This window comes from Pogoniulus pusillus, chromosome 8 (genome assembly GCF_015220805.1).
Source record: "Pogoniulus pusillus isolate bPogPus1 chromosome 8, bPogPus1.pri, whole genome shotgun sequence".
NCBI lineage: Eukaryota > Metazoa > Chordata > Aves > Piciformes > Lybiidae > Pogoniulus > Pogoniulus pusillus.
The window spans coordinates 40,685,355-40,702,432 of NC_087271.1; the positions used below are offsets into that span (position 1 = coordinate 40,685,355).

General features: G+C 56.3%; 1 long non-coding RNA gene across 1 annotated transcript; it reads right to left on the minus strand.

Annotated features, from left to right (window-relative positions):
• Positions 1-3,965: 3,965 nt before the first annotated feature.
• On the minus strand, positions 3,966-9,656 carry LOC135177755 (uncharacterized). Its single transcript, XR_010303147.1, has 3 exons — positions 9,334-9,656; positions 6,828-7,049; positions 3,966-4,130 (listed from the first exon to the last, which is right to left on the minus strand). It is a non-coding gene; the product is annotated as an uncharacterized LOC135177755 (long non-coding RNA).
• Positions 9,657-17,078: the final 7,422 nt, after the last annotated feature.

Consider the following 17,078-nt stretch of genomic DNA (forward strand, 5'->3'; position numbering starts at 1 on the left):
AACAGACAAGTGAGAAAGTAATACAGAAGCACAGCAGCCCTGCCAGCAAGCAGAGTGCCCAGGAGGAGCTCCCAACCACCCTAACACCTCCCTTCCACCCCTCTACCTTATCCCAGACTTTGCCTTGCGTTCAAGGTGAGTTTGGAGAATGGGCCAGGGGGGTTAGGAAGCAGCGGGGTTAGTTACACAGACAGCAGGTTAGAGAGGGAGAAGGGAGGCAGCCAGAGCCAGAGAGCAGCTCTGTTATCTGAAAAGGCCCTCCCCAGCTTTCTTGTAGCCCCCTTAAGATACTGAGATCGTAGCAGATTTCCTGAGGAGTTTACCTAGGGGCACCTTTGCCATTTGGCGCCTGCCAGGCTTGGTTTGGAGTACTCAAGAGGCCAGAGCAGTACCTTCCCATGTTACTCATGCCCATTTTCTGTTGCAGGTCCCTGAGCAGCAGGAGCAGAGCTTGCTGTGACTTCTGTTCCCATCTGTCCTGGAACCACAGCGGGGGCAGATCGCTCCACACCCTCGCGAGCGCCCAGGGCTGGTGCGGCTGTGAGGAGCAGAAGAGTTTGCTCATTCCATGCTTGCCTGAGCGCTGCCAGAGCTGCATCTGCTCTTCATCTGACGCAGCACAAGGCTGCTAGCTGGCTCCTGGAGCAGAAGGACTGGCAGCACTCCTGTCATGTGGAGGAAAAGGGAGCAGGGACTTAACCTGATGGCCCTTCTGAGCCCGGAGCAGGAGCCTGTGCCCCTCAGCTGCTGTGCCAAAGGTATTGACATGTGGATTCCTTCATTTATTGCTGCAATAATAGCATTTCTTTCTAAAGCTTTGATGAATTGAGCAGTTCACCAGCATAGCCAAACCAAGCAAGCAGCCAAGTTGTTGTTGTGAGATGAGCTCTTGGCCTTGATCTCATGCTTCTTCAGTGAAGCTCTGCAAGTATGAGCACTTTGCTTCTTTATGGATACAATGCCCATGGGCCAAGCAGGCTGTTGCCAGGTGTGCAGACAGGCAGGAAAACATGGGCCAGGGCAATCCCAAGCACTGATATAGTCTGGGCAGTGACTGGCTTGAGAGCAGCCCTGGGAAGAAGGACTTGGCAGTGCTGGTGGATGAGAAGCTGAGCATGAGCCAGCAGTGTGCACTTGCAGCCCAGAGAGCCAATTGTATCCTGAGCTGCAGCAAGGGTGGTGTGGGCAGCAGGCCCAGGGAGGTGATTTTCCTCCTCTGCTTCACTCTGGTGAGACCCCACCTGGAGCACTGAATCCAGTGCTGGAGCCCCCATTACAGGAGGGATGTGGAGATGCTGGAGAGTGTCCAGAGCAGGGCCAGGAGGATGCTCAGAGGCTGCAGCAGACTGAAAGAGTTGGGACTGTGCAGTCTGGAGAGGAGAAGGCTCTGGGGAGACCTTCATGTGGCCTTCCAGTATCTGAAGGGGGCCTACAGGACAGCTGAGGAGGGACTTTTTAGGGTGTCAGGTAGTGATAGGACTGGGAGGAATGGAACAAAACTGGAAGTGGGTAGATTCAGATTGGATGATTAGGAAGAAGTTCTTCAGCACAAGGGCGGTGAGAGGCTGGAACAGGTTGCCCAGAGATGGCAGCCTCATCCCTGGAGGTGTTGAAGGCCAGGCTGGATGTGGCTCTGAGCAGCCTGTTCCAGTGTGAGGAGCTAGATGATCCTCGTGGTGCCTCCCAGCCCTGACAGTTCCATGATTCTGTGATTCTATGAGCTGTGTAGAAAGCACCCCACTACTTCTGCCCTGCTCAGGGCAGGTCTGTGTATGGCTTTGCACTGCCATTTCCAAATGGGCTCTTCACTGTTGAGAGCAAAGCTCAAAAGCACTCTGGGGCTGTGCACAAGACACCCTCAGAAGCCTTGTAGAAGCTTACACTTCCAAAAGCAGATCCTGAAGTCCTACTCCTGGTGTCTCATAGCATGAATATAAATCAAATGTACCCCCTGCCCCCTCTTCTCTCTCATGTGCCCCAGGTCCCCTTAGCCTCTGCTTTGATACCATCCCTGGAGGTCTGCACAGGGATCACGCATCCTCCCAAGCGACCTATTCCCTGTGCCAGGGCACATAAAAGGCACAAATACCTCGGGAAGCCAGACCTGTTAAAGTCAGATAAAGCAAGAAAGCTGGGGGCACAAAAGCTACAGCACAGCTGCCCTTACTGCCAGGAACGTGTTTGCAGATGAGCAGCAAGAGAAGTTTCGTCCAGTCCCACCTCCCCAGCCTCAGCAGGACCTCTCACTGGTGGTTTGTCATGCAAGTGAGGAGGGAAGGTCACGAGCAGGCCTCCTCCAGCATCTTGGAGGCACCTGGCTTCATGGTGAAACTGCTCAGGAAGCTTTCTGGGCCTTCCAGGTGCTGGGCTGGGAAAGTCTTCTGCTGCCTTTTCCCTCTTGTGTCTTCCCTTCTCTCAGCACCACCTCTTCAGAGAGCTGGGACCAATTTAAAGCCATTTACTTGAAGCCAGGGGGAGGAGGCAGGAGAAATGCAATTACCAGGCCAAAGATGTCTCCCCAGGCAGGTGGGCAGCGTGCAGTGTGTCTGCTGAGACTCAAATCACCATTTGTCCAGCGCTGACAATTGCATTAACAGCTCCAGAGGCAGGGATGAAATACAGCTGGCCTCGAGGAGATGCCTGCAGCTGACTGCTCCATCTGGGACAAGCAGGGACATGCTTTGCTCAGCACTGCAGGATGGACCCCAGCAGCTCCAGATCCACCCAAAGTAAAAAGAAAGGAACCCTTTCATATATCCATCCTGGGTGCTAAGCAGGGTCCAGCATAAGCCTGCTGGCTGTTGTCTCCCTGGGTTTACCACTTGGTCTCTAATTCTGAGGCACACACCAGGTGCTTGCAGGCTGTGAGGCAGCAAACCATGGGGCTCTGAGCTGAGTTGGTGTCTTTATGTCATGTGTTTTAAAGTGCATTAAAAGAATGGGCTGTAAGAAAAGCAGTGACAGCATTTCATCGGGAGGGTCCCAAGGTCTGCCGTGCTCCGGTCTGGCCGGGAGTAGAGGATGGAGCTGGGAGAGGGATACAACAAACAGGAAAACGGGAAGGCACAACTGCCCCAGGGCTGCCGGCAGCAGTTAGCACCACAGCTGCATCCGTGCTGCACACTGCTCCCTGCCTGGGGGCTTCGGGATACAGCAGAGGCACCTGCGTGAGTCTCCTACCCGAGCCCACCCACGCCACTGTCCTTGGGTCGGGGCTAAGGCAAGATTAGTCTCGTGAGCCTCCTCCATGCTGAGGTGCCCCCAGCACGTTGGCATCACAGTTTCTAAGGGGAATCAGCATTGGTGGAGCCTGGAGGACTCCAAGGAATGCTGGACAGGAGCTGTGAGTGGGAGAGAGCTGTTGGCAGCAGCAGGAAGTGGGGTGAGATGATCTGGGGGGATGCAGGCTGGAAAGAGGAGCTGCAGCCAAGGCTGTGCTGGGCAAAGATGAGCTTCCTGAACGCTGGTGTGTGCCAGGCACCCTCTGCCCACCTGCATGGCTCAGCCTGCAATGGGTGGGAGCAAGAAGCATCAAGCATGTCCTGGGCAGCTTTCCAGCCCTGTGCATTACAGCTGCAGCAGGTGCCTCCTCCCCAGAGCAAGCCATAGCCACCTTTGCTTGCCAAATAGCATCTCCACCCCAGCATGAGGGAGGGGCTGGGCACTGCAGTGCTGGGTTTGCATGCAGCCAGCCCTTTCCACAGCCGTGCTCCACTTTGCCCCAGCCAGCCCCTCTGAGATGGAGAACACTCTGGATGCTTCATTCCTGGTCTGGAAAATGTTTCTCAGGAGTAAAATGGGAGATGCAGGTTGCTGCTGGTGTTTGCTTGCCAAGGAGGTGTCAGCAAGCAGTGTGCCTTTCCCTGTCCTGGTCATGCTTCCCAGTAGTGATCCCAGCCCAGACTTTCCTGGCCACCACAGCAGACAGCACACAGAGTTAAAGCCAACTTGGGCACCTTGCTGGGTTTATTTGCAGGCAACAGCAGCAGCCATGAAAAATGAATGAAATGCCAGAGAAGAACCACTCCAGGGTGAGACAGCAGGCACCTTCCCACGGCTCCCTGCCTCGCTGTGCCAGCAGAATTTACTCCTCCTGGGGCAGCCAGGGTGGAAAACTTCCCACTTCAGTCCTGGGGGGTATGAAACCAGGCATGGGGCATGAATGCATGGCTGCTTTGAAGCCAACATTCCCACAGTTCATTACTCTCTATCCAGAGAGAGCAGCTCATGTCCTGACCCCACGCTGAGATGCTGCCAGGCTCCCTGGCCGGGGGGGGAGCTGTGTAAGCTGCTCTCCTCATACCTGCATTTTTGGGGAGAGACTTCAGGCAATGTCCCCAGGAGGGGTGGCTGCCAGCGACCTGGTGTCCAGGAGAGGGCAGGGTTGGCCACCACTGCCTGACACACAGCACCCACAGAGCAGGGCACTGCCCTTATTTCCAGCCCAGGAAGAACTTTGTTTTTCCACAGCCCTTCTTTTCTTTGCGAGCTTAAAGCCCACTCACAGCTGTGAGGCTTGTGCCTTTTTTTGGCCTCTTCCAGCCCTCAGCTGTCCCTGTGGGGCCGGGGGCCAGCAGGCACCTTCTTTACATCGTGTTCTGGTGCTGAGAGGTGAAGGGAGGAGAGAACACCTCACGTGCTTGCGGATCGGGTGCAGGAGGCATTGCCCTTCCAGGAAAATGGGCAGCTGTTGTCACTCTCCACTTCCAGCCCCAGAGTCCCAGGGACTGTGGAGAGCAGGGGCTTGCAACGGGCTCTGCCCCATGCTGAGTGGCACCAAGAGTGTGGAGAGGCAGTGGGGCCAGCTGGCATCACCCTGAGAGGCGCAGCAGGCAGCCCAGCAGCATCTCCTGGGCTAGCTCCTCTGTCCCGAGGAGTTCAGCAGGCCCCGACTCGAGCAGAGCAAGAGGCGGAGAAAGCAGATGGGAAGGGCAGGAGGAGATGAGGGCAGGGATGGAGGAGCAGCCCGATGGAAGTCACCAGGCGGCACAGAGGAGGGCACTTTCTTGGCATGGCTTTCCCCAGAAGTAACATCTTTCCCTGAGGCTGCTCTGGCCTTGCCCTGGCTCCAGCCTGTTAATGTTTAAGCCAGGGACAGGGCCAGCATGCTGGGCTGGTGTGCCAGGGGGGCAGCGGGAGGCTGGGCACACAGAAGGTCACCCCCTCGTGCTGGGGGCACCTGCGTCACCCAGTGTCAGCAGCAGACTCCACACTGCTCCTGTGAGCCCCAGGACGTAGTTACAGGCTCACAAGATGTCAGGGGCTGGAAGGGACACAAGGAGATCATCCAGTCCAACCCCCTGCCAGAGCAGCACCACACAGTCTAGCTCAGGGCACACAGGAGCACATCCAGACAGGCCTTGAAAGGCTCCAGAGAAGGAGACTCCACAACTTCTCTGGGCAGCCTGTGCCAGGGCTCTGGGACCCTTACAGGAAAGAAGTTCCCCCTTGTGTTGAGCTGGAACCTCCTGTGCTGCAGCTTCCATCCATTGCTCCTTGTCCTATCCCAAGGAGCAGTGAGCAGAGCCTGTCCCCCCCTCCTGACCCCCAGCCTTCAAGTGTTTATAAACATTGATTAAATCCCCTCTCAGTCTTCTCTTCTCTAGACTAAGCAGCCCCAGGGCCCTCAGCCTCTCCTCACCAGGCAGTGTCCCAGTCCCCTCTTCATCCTCACAGCCCTCTGCTGGACCCTCTCCAGCAGACCCCTCTTCCCTCTTCAACTGGGGAGTCCAAAACTGAAGCAGCTTTGGCAGGGCAATGGCAGCTCTCTTGGAACAGGTCCTGCCAGGGCTGTGTGACCCAGGATACCTCAGCATTGGCTTCAGAGGAGCAGCCAAGGGGTGAAGGTGGGGGAGATGCTGGCTGCAGTCCCCATCTGGAGAGCCATGGCGTGATGCACAGCATGCCCCAGAACGTTTGTGCACACAGAGCCCCTTTTCCTGCAGGGACATTGCCCCCAGGAGCACAAGGCTTACAGGGGTGGCTGGTGCCATCTTTTAGGCTGAGCTCTGGTTTGTCTGATGAGGGAGAAAAATAGGATTTCCTTGTAAGCAAACAAAGCTTGACTTTATTGCCTTTAAAGTGCAACCAGCACAAACAGTGGCAAAAGTGCAAACACTGATAATGCTCAGAACACTTTGAGCTATGCAAACAAGCCAGAGGTGGAGGAGTGTGTTGAAATGAAGAGGGTGAGGGGAACTGGGGATGAGGGGGAGGACAGCTTCTGGCCCCAGTAGTCCCATAACCCCAACCCCGTCCCCACCAAGAGCTGCCCCAGGCAGTGATGCTGAGGCTGGACTTTGTGGTGAACAGGGCTGAATGGGAGCCCTGCAGAGCACACAGCCCCCGTGGAGGTGGGAGGCAGATGTTATTATGGCTTTTTTAACCCCAGCCTGAGGCTCTGTCCTACCCCTGCAGCCAAAAGAACTCCAGAGCCACACACTGGGGCAAGGCAGAGCCGTGCAGCTCACCCAGTCACTGCCCACACAGAGCATCGCTCCTTTTTCCCCCTCCCCTCCTTCTGTTTTTCTGAACAGGCAGTTGCATTGCACATGCTTCATGCAGCTCCTCCAGAAACAGCCTGGAGAGACCCTCTGGTGCACTGGGATCTGGAGGGACAGAGGTGAGATCAGACTGAGGTCCCTGAACCCTGCCTGGTGACCCAGCTGTGCTCTTACTTTCTTCTTTTGACCCAGTTCGCAGGGGCCTGCTTCCCCTGTGCCTTCTTCAGCCTTTTCTGTCCCAGTCATCTCTCCAAAGCCTCCTTTAGATAATGATCCAGAGACAACTGCTGCATATCTTGGTCCTGCCCTGCTGGCTCTCCTTACCTGGTGAGCACAAGGAGCCTGTTCCCCACCTCCCTCTGCTCCTCACGGTGCATTCTGCCCTGGCTAGGAGAGGACGATGCTCGGAGGAGGCAGCTTCCAGTGAGCCAGAGTACCGGTGCTGTAGGCAGGGATTAAGGTCCAGCTCCTCAAGAGATGTTTCGGGCGTCTGCCTCCTGTTACTTAGGATTACCAAGCAGGCTGAGAAAAGCAGGACCCTGCACACTGGAGCCAAAGAAGAAAGGGAGACAGCAGGGCTGGGTCACTGCAGAGTTAAGCATGGTGCAGAGCCCTCAGCCTTTATCTCGGCTCCATCCCTGCAGATCCCAATGCAGATCCCAATGCAGATCCCAGTGCACTAGAAGCTTTCTCCAGGCTCGGAGGGAAGGCTGTGTCTGGAGTCAGGGCAGTCCCATCCTACACGCAAGCCCCAAGCTCCCAGCACAGCTTTCCTCAGCCCTGCACGAAGGGATTGCCAACTTCTGCGTCTGGCTGACGAACCCTTCCCTCAGCCAGCGCCAGAAAAGCTTTTCTTAGTAAAGTCATCACCTGCGTGTGGCATCTTGGATTGCTGCCATCCCCATCCGGGCCTGGACATCTCCCTGGGGGTCACCACCAGACAGAGCTTTGGGGGAACCAGGGACACAAAGAGCTTTTCCCTCACCACAGAGATCAGCTCAACCTCCAGCACTGGCAGCTGTGTTCACACACCCACAAAGACCTGAAAATTGGGGAGACTGGGCAGAAACGTGCCACATCTCCCCAGACCAGCCAGCTCAGCACGTGAGTGAGGGAAGGGACAGGCAAACAGAATGACTGGCAGGCCTGGGCTCGCTTTTGGAAGGCCTGGGCAAACAGGCTGAAGCACAGGACATAACAGTCAGACCTAGCAGGGTAAGCTCCCTTGCTTCGGGATAAAGCTGTTTGCTTGCTTTGTTGCTTTGTTTTTCCAAAGCTGAAGCTTCCTTTATTTTTGCTCCTAATTCTACCAAGTCTCTTCTGAGTGAGGATTTGGGGGATTTTCCCAGCTGGCCTCTGTTTTCTGGCAGTAGAGGCCAAGGCAGCAGTGCTGGCAGAGGCCAGCCTGGGAGCAGAAAGGCCATGCCTGCCAGCCATGACACCTGGGCTGGATTTGGCCCAGAGTGGCTTGTTGATACAACCAGGGCTGGAGGCCAAAGGCAATAAGGGAGTAGAGGAAAATGGCTCAGGCAAGCAAGCACGGGGGTTTCTCAGCAGTGCATTTGCTGGCTGCCATGGGTGATGCTTGCACTTGAGTGTGCCTGGGTGTGTAGATACACAGCAGCAGAGCCCAGGACACCTTGTCCCATGGTGGGACCTGTGACACCAGAGAAAAAGGGTGCTCGATGCTGTCAAGCTTTCAGAGCAAGCTGCCATTTGCAGTGGTCCTTTCTCCCTTGCTGTTCACCTTCCTCCCTCCCTTTCCTTCCAAAAATCATGACAAGCCTCATGTGAGCCCTGTTAAGTTCCATTCTGCCCCAGCCCTGCCCCACAGGGAGCTCCTCCATGATGAGCAGCTTCACCTCACCCACGGGGTGCTGGAAGCTGTCAGGCTAAAAAATGCACAGCTCCCCAGGAAGCAGGGAACCCATTTCAGAGGCTTCCAAGTTGCAGCTTCCCAAGTGACTGAGGCTTCTGGCTGCAGAGGTATAAAGCAGCTTGCTCAGAAGAGTGCTGCTGCCTGACCATTGTCTTGAGTTCTCCCACTCACAGTTGTTTTCCCTCTGTGCTACCAGGATGTGGGGAAATAAGCTGCTTCTCCAGGATGGGACAGGAAGATACCTCTGTGTGCAGGCCATCCTTGGCAGGGAGCCTGACACCACCTTGTCCATGGCTGTATTCACCCAGCTTTGGGCAGAATGGCAAACTGAGATTTACATAGGCATGGCGAACGTGGCTCGAGGAGAGCACTGGCAAGTGAAACTACCATGCCCCTGGTGCACTTGGCCCATCTCAAGCACACTTGGGTCTCCTCATCAAGGCCCCAGGGAGAAAAAGCTGGTTGGGTGCCCTCCCCGCTGGGCACCCGTGCCCAGCCTTGCGCCAGGGTCAGGCGCCCGCATCACGCGCCGAAGCACCACCACCAACTGGCACTTCACAGCTGCTTTGAGGTGCTGCCAGGGACTGTGGGTCGTGACTGCCAACAAATCAGAGCCATTGTGCTCCATCTCTCCCTCCCCCCCTCACCCCTTTTTCCCTGTTAATAGCCCTTTTCTGTGCCCAGGGAAAGTGGTTCTGCACCACCCCATCCCTCTGCGAAACCCCAACTTGTCTGGCCGCTCATGGCCACCACAGATGATGTCCCAGCTGGGGCTCTCGGTGCTGGGTGCACGTCCAGCCCTTCAGCACACCCTCCACAGTAACAATGGCTTTGATTTTGATGAGGATATTTCTGCTGGGTCAGTGCATTCAGGAACAAAAAATGCATCTGTGCCATACAGTAGCCAAGAGTCCTCCCACCGAAAGTGAGGCTTCCTCCCCCCCCACTCACCCCATGGCGGATGGTTGGTAGCTGGAGGGGCAGTAGGCAGCAGTGGGCTCCCCCAGCAGCAGGGCTCGGGCAGGCAGGGTGCTGGGAGGACTCTCTGGGAACAGGACTCACCCAGCTGAGCTGCTCTCATTTGCTATTCAGTGCTCAGCAGATCTGCACCGCTCTGCCGTCAGCCTCCTCCTCCCGGAGGATAAGTGATGCTAACGTCATTCCATTCTGGTCCAGCTGCTGGGCTCGGGAACAGATGTTCTGTTGTTCAAACTGAGCACAAAAAAATCCAAACCAAAAACCCCACAGCCCAAAAAGCAACAAAACCCAACTAATTTGTGTTCATGCTGAGGTTAGCCACAGTTTCCTCTCCCCAGAAATGTGAGGAGACAGAGCAGCAGCCCCAGGGGAGAGCTGGGCCTCCAGGAAAGCTGAGAGTTAGACATCCAACCAAGTATCAACCTCCAAACTATGGTGCCACATGCCACACCAAGAGCCTGCCATGCCCAGCAGGCAGGCACTTCCAGCAAAGAGCCATGTCCTCGACACTGAGCCCTCACCTTCAGGTATGATGCACCTTAACAGCCTTCACATCCTCCCAGGAGCAGAGCTCCACCTTGGTATTGGCAACCAGGAGCACAGCACTTGCTTATGAGCAAGGATAGCTGTCCGAGGAGGAGGAGGAGGCAAAAGTCGGAGCAAAAATATGCCAGCAACATAGAAATGTAGAATGGTTTTGGCTGGAAAAGACCTCTAGGATCACTGAGTCCAACTGTCAATGCCACCAGCTCCATGTCACACGTTCCTAGAACACCTCCAGGGATGGTGACTCCACCACCTCCCTGGGCAGCCTGTTCCAATGCCTGACCACTCCTTCAGTAAAGAAAATGGTCCTAATACCCAACCTAAACCTCCCCTGGCACAAGTTCCAGTTCTGGGCCACTTGAGAGATGTTGAGGTGCTGGAAGGTGTCCAGAGAAGGGCAACAAAGCTGGTGAGGGGCCTGGAGCACAGCCCTGTGAGGAGAGGCTGAGGGAGCTGGGGGTGTGCAGCCTGCAGAAGAGGACGCTCAGGGCAGACCCCATTGATGTCTGCAGCTCCCTGAAGGGAGGCTGTAGCCAGGTGGGGTTGGGCTCTGCTGCCAGGCAAGCAGCAACAGAAGAAGGGGACAGAGTCTCAAGCTGTGCCAGGGGAGGTCTGGGCTGGATGTTAGGAGGAAGTTGTTGGCAGAGAGAGCGATTTGCATTGGAATGGGCTGCCCAGGGAGGTGGTGGAGTCTGTGTGGCTGGAGGTGTTGCAGCCAAGCCTGGCTGGGGCACTTAGTGCCATGGTCTGGTTGGTTGGGCAGGGCTGGGTGCTAGGTTGGGCTGGATGAGCTTGGAGCTCTCTTCCAACCTGGCTGATTGTACGATTCAGGCCATTTCCTTATACTATCACCTGCTATTAGACAAGAGACAGGAGCAGGTGGGAAGCATCTCCCTGGCTGTCAAAAAACAGATCTAAGACAATAAAATCTTGCTAAAAATCCAAGAAAGAACTCCCTAACCCCACCCAGGTTAAGGGGTGGTTGATATTAATTCTCTTGCTGGCACTAATAGAATCACAAATTTAATCAGGTAGGGAAAGACCTTTGAGATCATCAAGTCCAACCTATTGCTCAGCACCATCTAATGCACTTAACCATGGTGCCAAGTGTCACATCCAGTCTCTTTTTAAACACCTCCAGGGACAGCAACTCCACCATGGTTAATTCTATGGTTCCTGGTGCATGCCACAAGCCTGGCAGCATTTTTGGCAGCATATTGTGCTGTCTCCCGGTTCCACAGGAGGGGAGTGGCAGGAACCCAATCCTAAGGGATTCAGTCCTGTACACAGCGGCATGAGAAGCTCTGGTACCCCTCAGGAAACCACCACGCTGGGCCTGGGAGCCAGCACACAGCTTGAACAGCCACAAGAGAATGACCACAGCAGCTCTCAGCAAACCAGCAGTGGCAGAAAGCCAGCAGCTCTGTGAGACTGCAGCTGAAATAGGCCTTGTCTGTGAAGAGCCCTGGGCTCTGCAGCACCTGTGCTGTAAATCCAGCTGCCAAGACCCACCAGAGATCACCACCAGCCGCGGCTGTCCCCTCCAGAAGAGCACTCTCAGAGGAAAGATTCTGTAGGGGAACAGCACAGCAAGAGCAGGAAGAGGCTGGAGGTGGAAAATAGCTGTTGGAATGTGTTCTTCTCATTCAGCTGCATGAGTGGCAGGGATGGAGTCAGTGTCCCCTCTTTTGCCTGGTGAGAAGCTGCTCCCACTTGAACAGAAACTCCCTGCATCCCACCTCTGGCCCATGGATGCATCATGCCTGCTCTGAGGCTGCTGCCTGCAGCATCCCAGCTGGCTTGGCAGCAGACCATAGCCACAAGCGGGTGAGGGGAGGTGTTGGAGTAACCCTGGATTCGGTGTCTACGGGGAGCAGCTCTGGCCCAAAAGCCACCTCGTTTGCCAGCAGAGTCCCTGGAGGGGAGTCCAGAGAGGTCAGTGAAACCCTCAGGCCATGACATTACTTGGGGACTCAGAGGTAGGCAAGGAGAGCACAGGATCCTTGGAGCCACAGAGCTCAGGCCAGCTGGCTGCAGAGCCAGAGCAGGGCAGCTACAGGTACAGAGCCCCAAAGGAGTTGGCAGAAAGAGATGGCATGGAACATATTTACTGCCTGAGGTCAGTGCACCTCTGGCTCCTCTCTGGCTGCACCCCTGGCTCCTCTCTCCCTGCACCCCTGGCTCCTCTCTCCCTGCACCCTGGCTTCTCTGTGCAGGGGACTTTGGACACAGGAGGGCAGACGCTTCCTGCTCACTTCTGCAGGCAAGAGGCTGGGGAGAGTTCAAGCAAGTAAAAACTGCTGGAAGATCATCAGGAAAAGCAGAGGAGGTTTTTTTCTCACCTGGCACAGAAGAGCTCTCAAAGAAGGGCCAGCAGCACATCTTGTTTGCCCTAATTGCTGGGTACATTTCTTGCCGTAAAGTGAGGACCTTCTCTCAGCACCCTTTCATGTCGGGTCAGCATCCCCTGTCTCTTTATTTCAGGCTTGGGTCATGAAGTGCCTGTTGTCCCCTGCAGCCACCCCCCCGGGGGCTGTGACTCCACAACCCCTGACTCAGGAAAGTGGGCAGGGGGAGCACCCAGCACTAGTCAGTATCCAGCAGTGCTGCTAGCAGTGATTCAAGAGGTGGGCCTGCTGCCTGCCTGATTCACTCACTGTGAAGCCCAAGCCCTGGCGAGCTGCTGCACTTGCATCACTCGTGGCTGGAGCTGATGCAGCCACTTCAGGAAATGTGCTGTGCATTTTTCACCCCCACACATTCTCATTTTCTAGGAATTATTCCCTCCCTCCTCCTTTTTTGACTCACTTCAGCATCCCCACTCCCCAGCTTCCCTGGGGCAGGGTGCCCATTGTCCTACCAAACAAGTCCCTGCGTGAGGTCACTTGCACCAAGAGCCCCCGGGCACAGTGTGCCACCCCAGAACGGGGTCTCTGCCATGGCACAGCCAGATCCTCCCCTGCAGGAGGCTCTTTTTGGAGTGGTAACAACATGGGGGCTGTCCCCTGACACTGCCTTGCTGGCCGCCGGCTCCCCCTCTGTGCGCTGACATGGCTGGGACACTTGAGCCCTGGCTCAGCTGTTGACTGCAGCCCATCCCGGAGGAGATGATGGGATGGGGAGCTGCTCTGGGCTCAGGCTGGAATTTCACTTCGGTGAGTGCTCTAAAAATACAAATAAGCCAGTGGGTGGCACCAAGCCCACCCCAGCTCCTGCAGAGGGCTGCTGGGGCAGGCCCTGCCTCCCCTGGCCACCTCCTCCTCTGGGAAAGCAAGCCGAGGGCTAAGGAAAAAGCCAGATCCTGCCCTTCCCTACTTTCAGCTGAAGTACATACGGAGGGATCAACTGGGGTCAACTTGCTGGAGATGTGGGGGTGGGAGGGGGTAGCTTCGTGTCCCACTCCAGCTCCCTGCTTTGCCAAGCCAGATCCTCTCTCCCCTGTGCCCTCCCGTCGCTCTGAGCACCTCGCTGCCCTGTTCGTCCGAAGCTGGCTGCTGCAAGCAGGCCAGGCGAGGCACAAGGTGCACGGTGGTCCTTCAGACCTCATCCACCGAGCACATCCTGCCCTTACGGTGTCCTCGTCCCCCTCCTCTGCCACTTCAGACAAGCCCCGAAGCAGCAGCAGGAGCTGTCCCTCCCCATCCCCACCCGCGTGGCTTTACGCTCTGCGTGGACGAATTTCAGCCCCACTGCTCCTCCCCAGGGCTCAGGCTGGGGCTTAGCAGCACTCGGCTCTCCTCGCGTGGTGCCAGCAGAAGCCCTTGGTAAGCCCAACACAAGGCTAAGGAACGTAGCTCGCTGCGGTTGCGACATCCCCTTCCCACCGCCCTGCCCTCGCACCCGGAGGAGCCAGGGGAGCGCTCCCGGCTTCGCCCACGCACGGCAGCGGCTGTCCCCCGGCGTGTCCAAGGGCAGGCGGCACGGCAGGCAGCCCACGGCCCCGCTTGCCTGCGCCCAGCCATAAACAAGCCCTCCCGAGAGGGAGGCAGGCGGACGAGAAGCCCAAGCGAGCCCTGGAGCGCAGGCAGCGGAGGCGCAGGCAGCGGAGGCGCAGGCAGCGGAGGCGCAGGCCGGGGCTGCTGGCAGCGGAGGCGCAGGCAGCGGAGGCGCAGGCAGCGGAGGCGCAGGCCGGGGCTGCTGGCAGCGGAGGCGCAGGCAGCGGAGGCGCAGGCAGCGGAGGCGCAGGCCGGGGCTGCTGGCAACCTCCCGCTGTTATCTGTGAGTGGCGCAGGTCGCTACCCGCAGCTGCCGCCGCCGGCACCGAGAGGCAAGCTCCTCTCGCCCCTCCCTACCCTCCTGACCCCGCTCTGGCAATGCCCACGGCCTGGGGCGCACCGTCCCATGCCCTGACAGGCACCGCAAGAAGGCAGCGAGGTCCCTGGGCCGGGGCAGCTACTGCCGGGAGACGATTGGGTTACAGGCTGGTGGCTGGATCCTGTTTACCAGCTCCTCACACACGTCCTGTGCCGGGAGGATTCCTGGAAGCAGGAGCTGATTTTTGCACCCCTCCTTACACGTCAGGAACGTGCAGTGCCAAAAGCACATCTCCACACGTGACTGCCACCGACGTTACCCAACCCCTTCCCTCCCTCTCCTCCTCCTCCTCCCTCGGCCACACACCTCCCTGCGGCAGCACAGGGCTGGCCCATCCATTTTTTCCCTTCCTCTTTCTCTCCTCTTAACTCTGTTTAACTTATCTCTGAGAATCATAGAGTCAATAAGGTTGGGAAAGACCTCAAAGATCCTAAGGTCGAACCATCAACCCATGCCCAGAGTGCCATGGCATTAAGGATCCAAAAGACCTCCAAGATCATTGAGTCCAACCACTAACTCAGCAATTAAAGACTTAAATGCAGAGGTGGTTGGTGGCCCTGCCAGTGATGGCAGAGGTCTCCAAACCTGAGTTTCCTTCACTTGGTCCTATGAGGTTGCTCAGGTGACACCAGAGCCCCAGTCACCTACTCTGGGGTAAATGAAGTTCAGGAGTGCAGACTCTGTGAGTGGGATCTGACCCCTTTGCTGTTGCGGAGGGACAGGGAGTAAGGCACAGATTCTGAGCATCACTTGCAAACTCAGGCACTAAGACAGCAGTGTCCAGATCCAAGACATGGCAGCTCTACCAACACAGCTTCTCCTTCCTAGCACATTGTGGGGTGGCAGTTGCTAGGTCAGTAGGTTGTGCCTCTGCTTTTCATAGAATCATAGAATCAATCAGGTTGGAAGAGAGTTCCAAGATCATCCAGCCCACCCTAGCACCCAGCCCTGGCCAATCAACCAGACCATGGCACTAAGTGCCCCAGCCAGGCTTCTCTTGAACACCCCCAGGGACAGCAACTCCACCACCTCCATGGGCAGCCCATCCCCACCTGGCTACAGCCTCCCTTCAGGTAGTTGTAGACATCAATGAAGTCTGCCCTGAGCCTCCTCTTCTGCAGGGTGCACACCCCCAGCTCCCTCAGCCTCTCCTCACAGGGCTTTTCTGTCATATCTGGGCCAGCCAAGTCTGAAACATGGCAGGGTGCCCAGAGTTTAACCCACCCTATGGCTTCCACCCTCCACGTGGTGATAGCACTTCACTAGGGATCTGCTTGCTTGCATGCCACTGCAGCAGCACAGACCACTGGGCCGAGGGGCTGGGCCTGGGAAGATGCATCACTGCTGGGGAGCCTGGGAAAAGCAGCCACTTGGGTTTCTTCCAGCCAGCCTCTCCTGCATCCCTATTAACATCTCAGCAACATGCCTGGGAAACATGAAAGGCTGGCCCAGCCGGGAACTGTGCCTCCAGTTTAAGATCCACCTCCTCCAGCCTCAGTGCTCATGGATGTGCAGAAGGCACAGCTTGTCACTGACAGCCTCACATCCCCCTTCACCAAGCCTCTCCATGCCACCAATCCCAGCAGGGAGGGAGATGAGCGTCTGCAGACGCTGGATGCAAGCACTCCTTAGCCTGTACTCCTCATCTGCAGATGTGAGTCGTTCTGGACAGGGATTGTGGATCCAGCATCAAGCACTAAGCAGCTCCATGGTCAGGGGGACAGCCTGAGCTTTACAGCCCAGTGCAGAACACTTCTATCCCCTCTCTTTTTGGAACAGCCACCTGGACCACCCTCATTCATGTAGTGTCCTCTAGCATGAGAGTTCAGTATCTCTATAGGGCTCCTGGTACTACTTGCCCTCTGCTTTGCTTCTCCTGCCTTTTGGAAGGTTTTGTCTGCCTAAAGCTTTCTATTTTTACTCAAGATTTCTTTTCAAGATAGGCTGGAAGCTACCCTGAGTTGCCACCAGGGCAAAGGTTTCCCTCAGGTATATTTACACATTCAGGAAGACAAACTACAGATCTAATCTCCCAAAGACTCATGCACGTGTTTGACTTGAGATGCCTGCACCATTCCTCCAATGCAAACGAAACAGCTGCAAGCTGGAAATTAACCTACCCCTGTGCTGGGGGTCTTCTGGTGTGCGTTTTTACCTGGTAAGCAAAGAGCCAAAGAAAGCAGCTCTGCTGCCCAGTGGAAAATTCAACTTGGGCAACAACAACAGCACACAAAAAAAGAGCTTTGGAAAGAAATGGTTGTGTTTGCAAAGGGTCAGCACAGCCTGCAGCTCAGCTGGCTGGGCTCTGGGATCGTGGGTGCTAAGTATTGCTGCCTAGGAAATAAAGGGGAAGGGAAAGGGGAAGGGAAAAGAGAGAGAAGGGAAGGGGGAAGGGAAAGGAGGAAGGGAAGAGAAAGGAGGGAGAAGGGAAGGGAAGGGAGAGGATGTGAAAAGAAAGAGCAGGACTGCAAGGAAAGGTCATGAGCAACCCCAAACTTAAGGAGACCTCTCCCACCAGCACTGTTGCCACATGGGACAGTGCAGGGTCTAGCTCCCCATCCCACACACAAAGTCACCCTGTCCCCAGCCTCCCTGGCACAACAGTGACTTGGGAGGGCACCCAGGCTCGATGCTGTGGATATAAGTAAACTCAACACCAACTTAAGCAGCCCTTCTTGGAGGGGCCCAGCTCTGCTCCAAGCTTGGTCTGTCCCATCACAGCTGTGTGCTTTTGTCCCCTTTCTCCACCAAACTCCTCTCTCACCCTGCTTTAATTAAAGCTATCATGTAAGCCCAGGCCAAAACTCAGTAAGCAGCCAGGCTGCTGTCACCACCTATTATCTCTGTGCCTTAGCTGC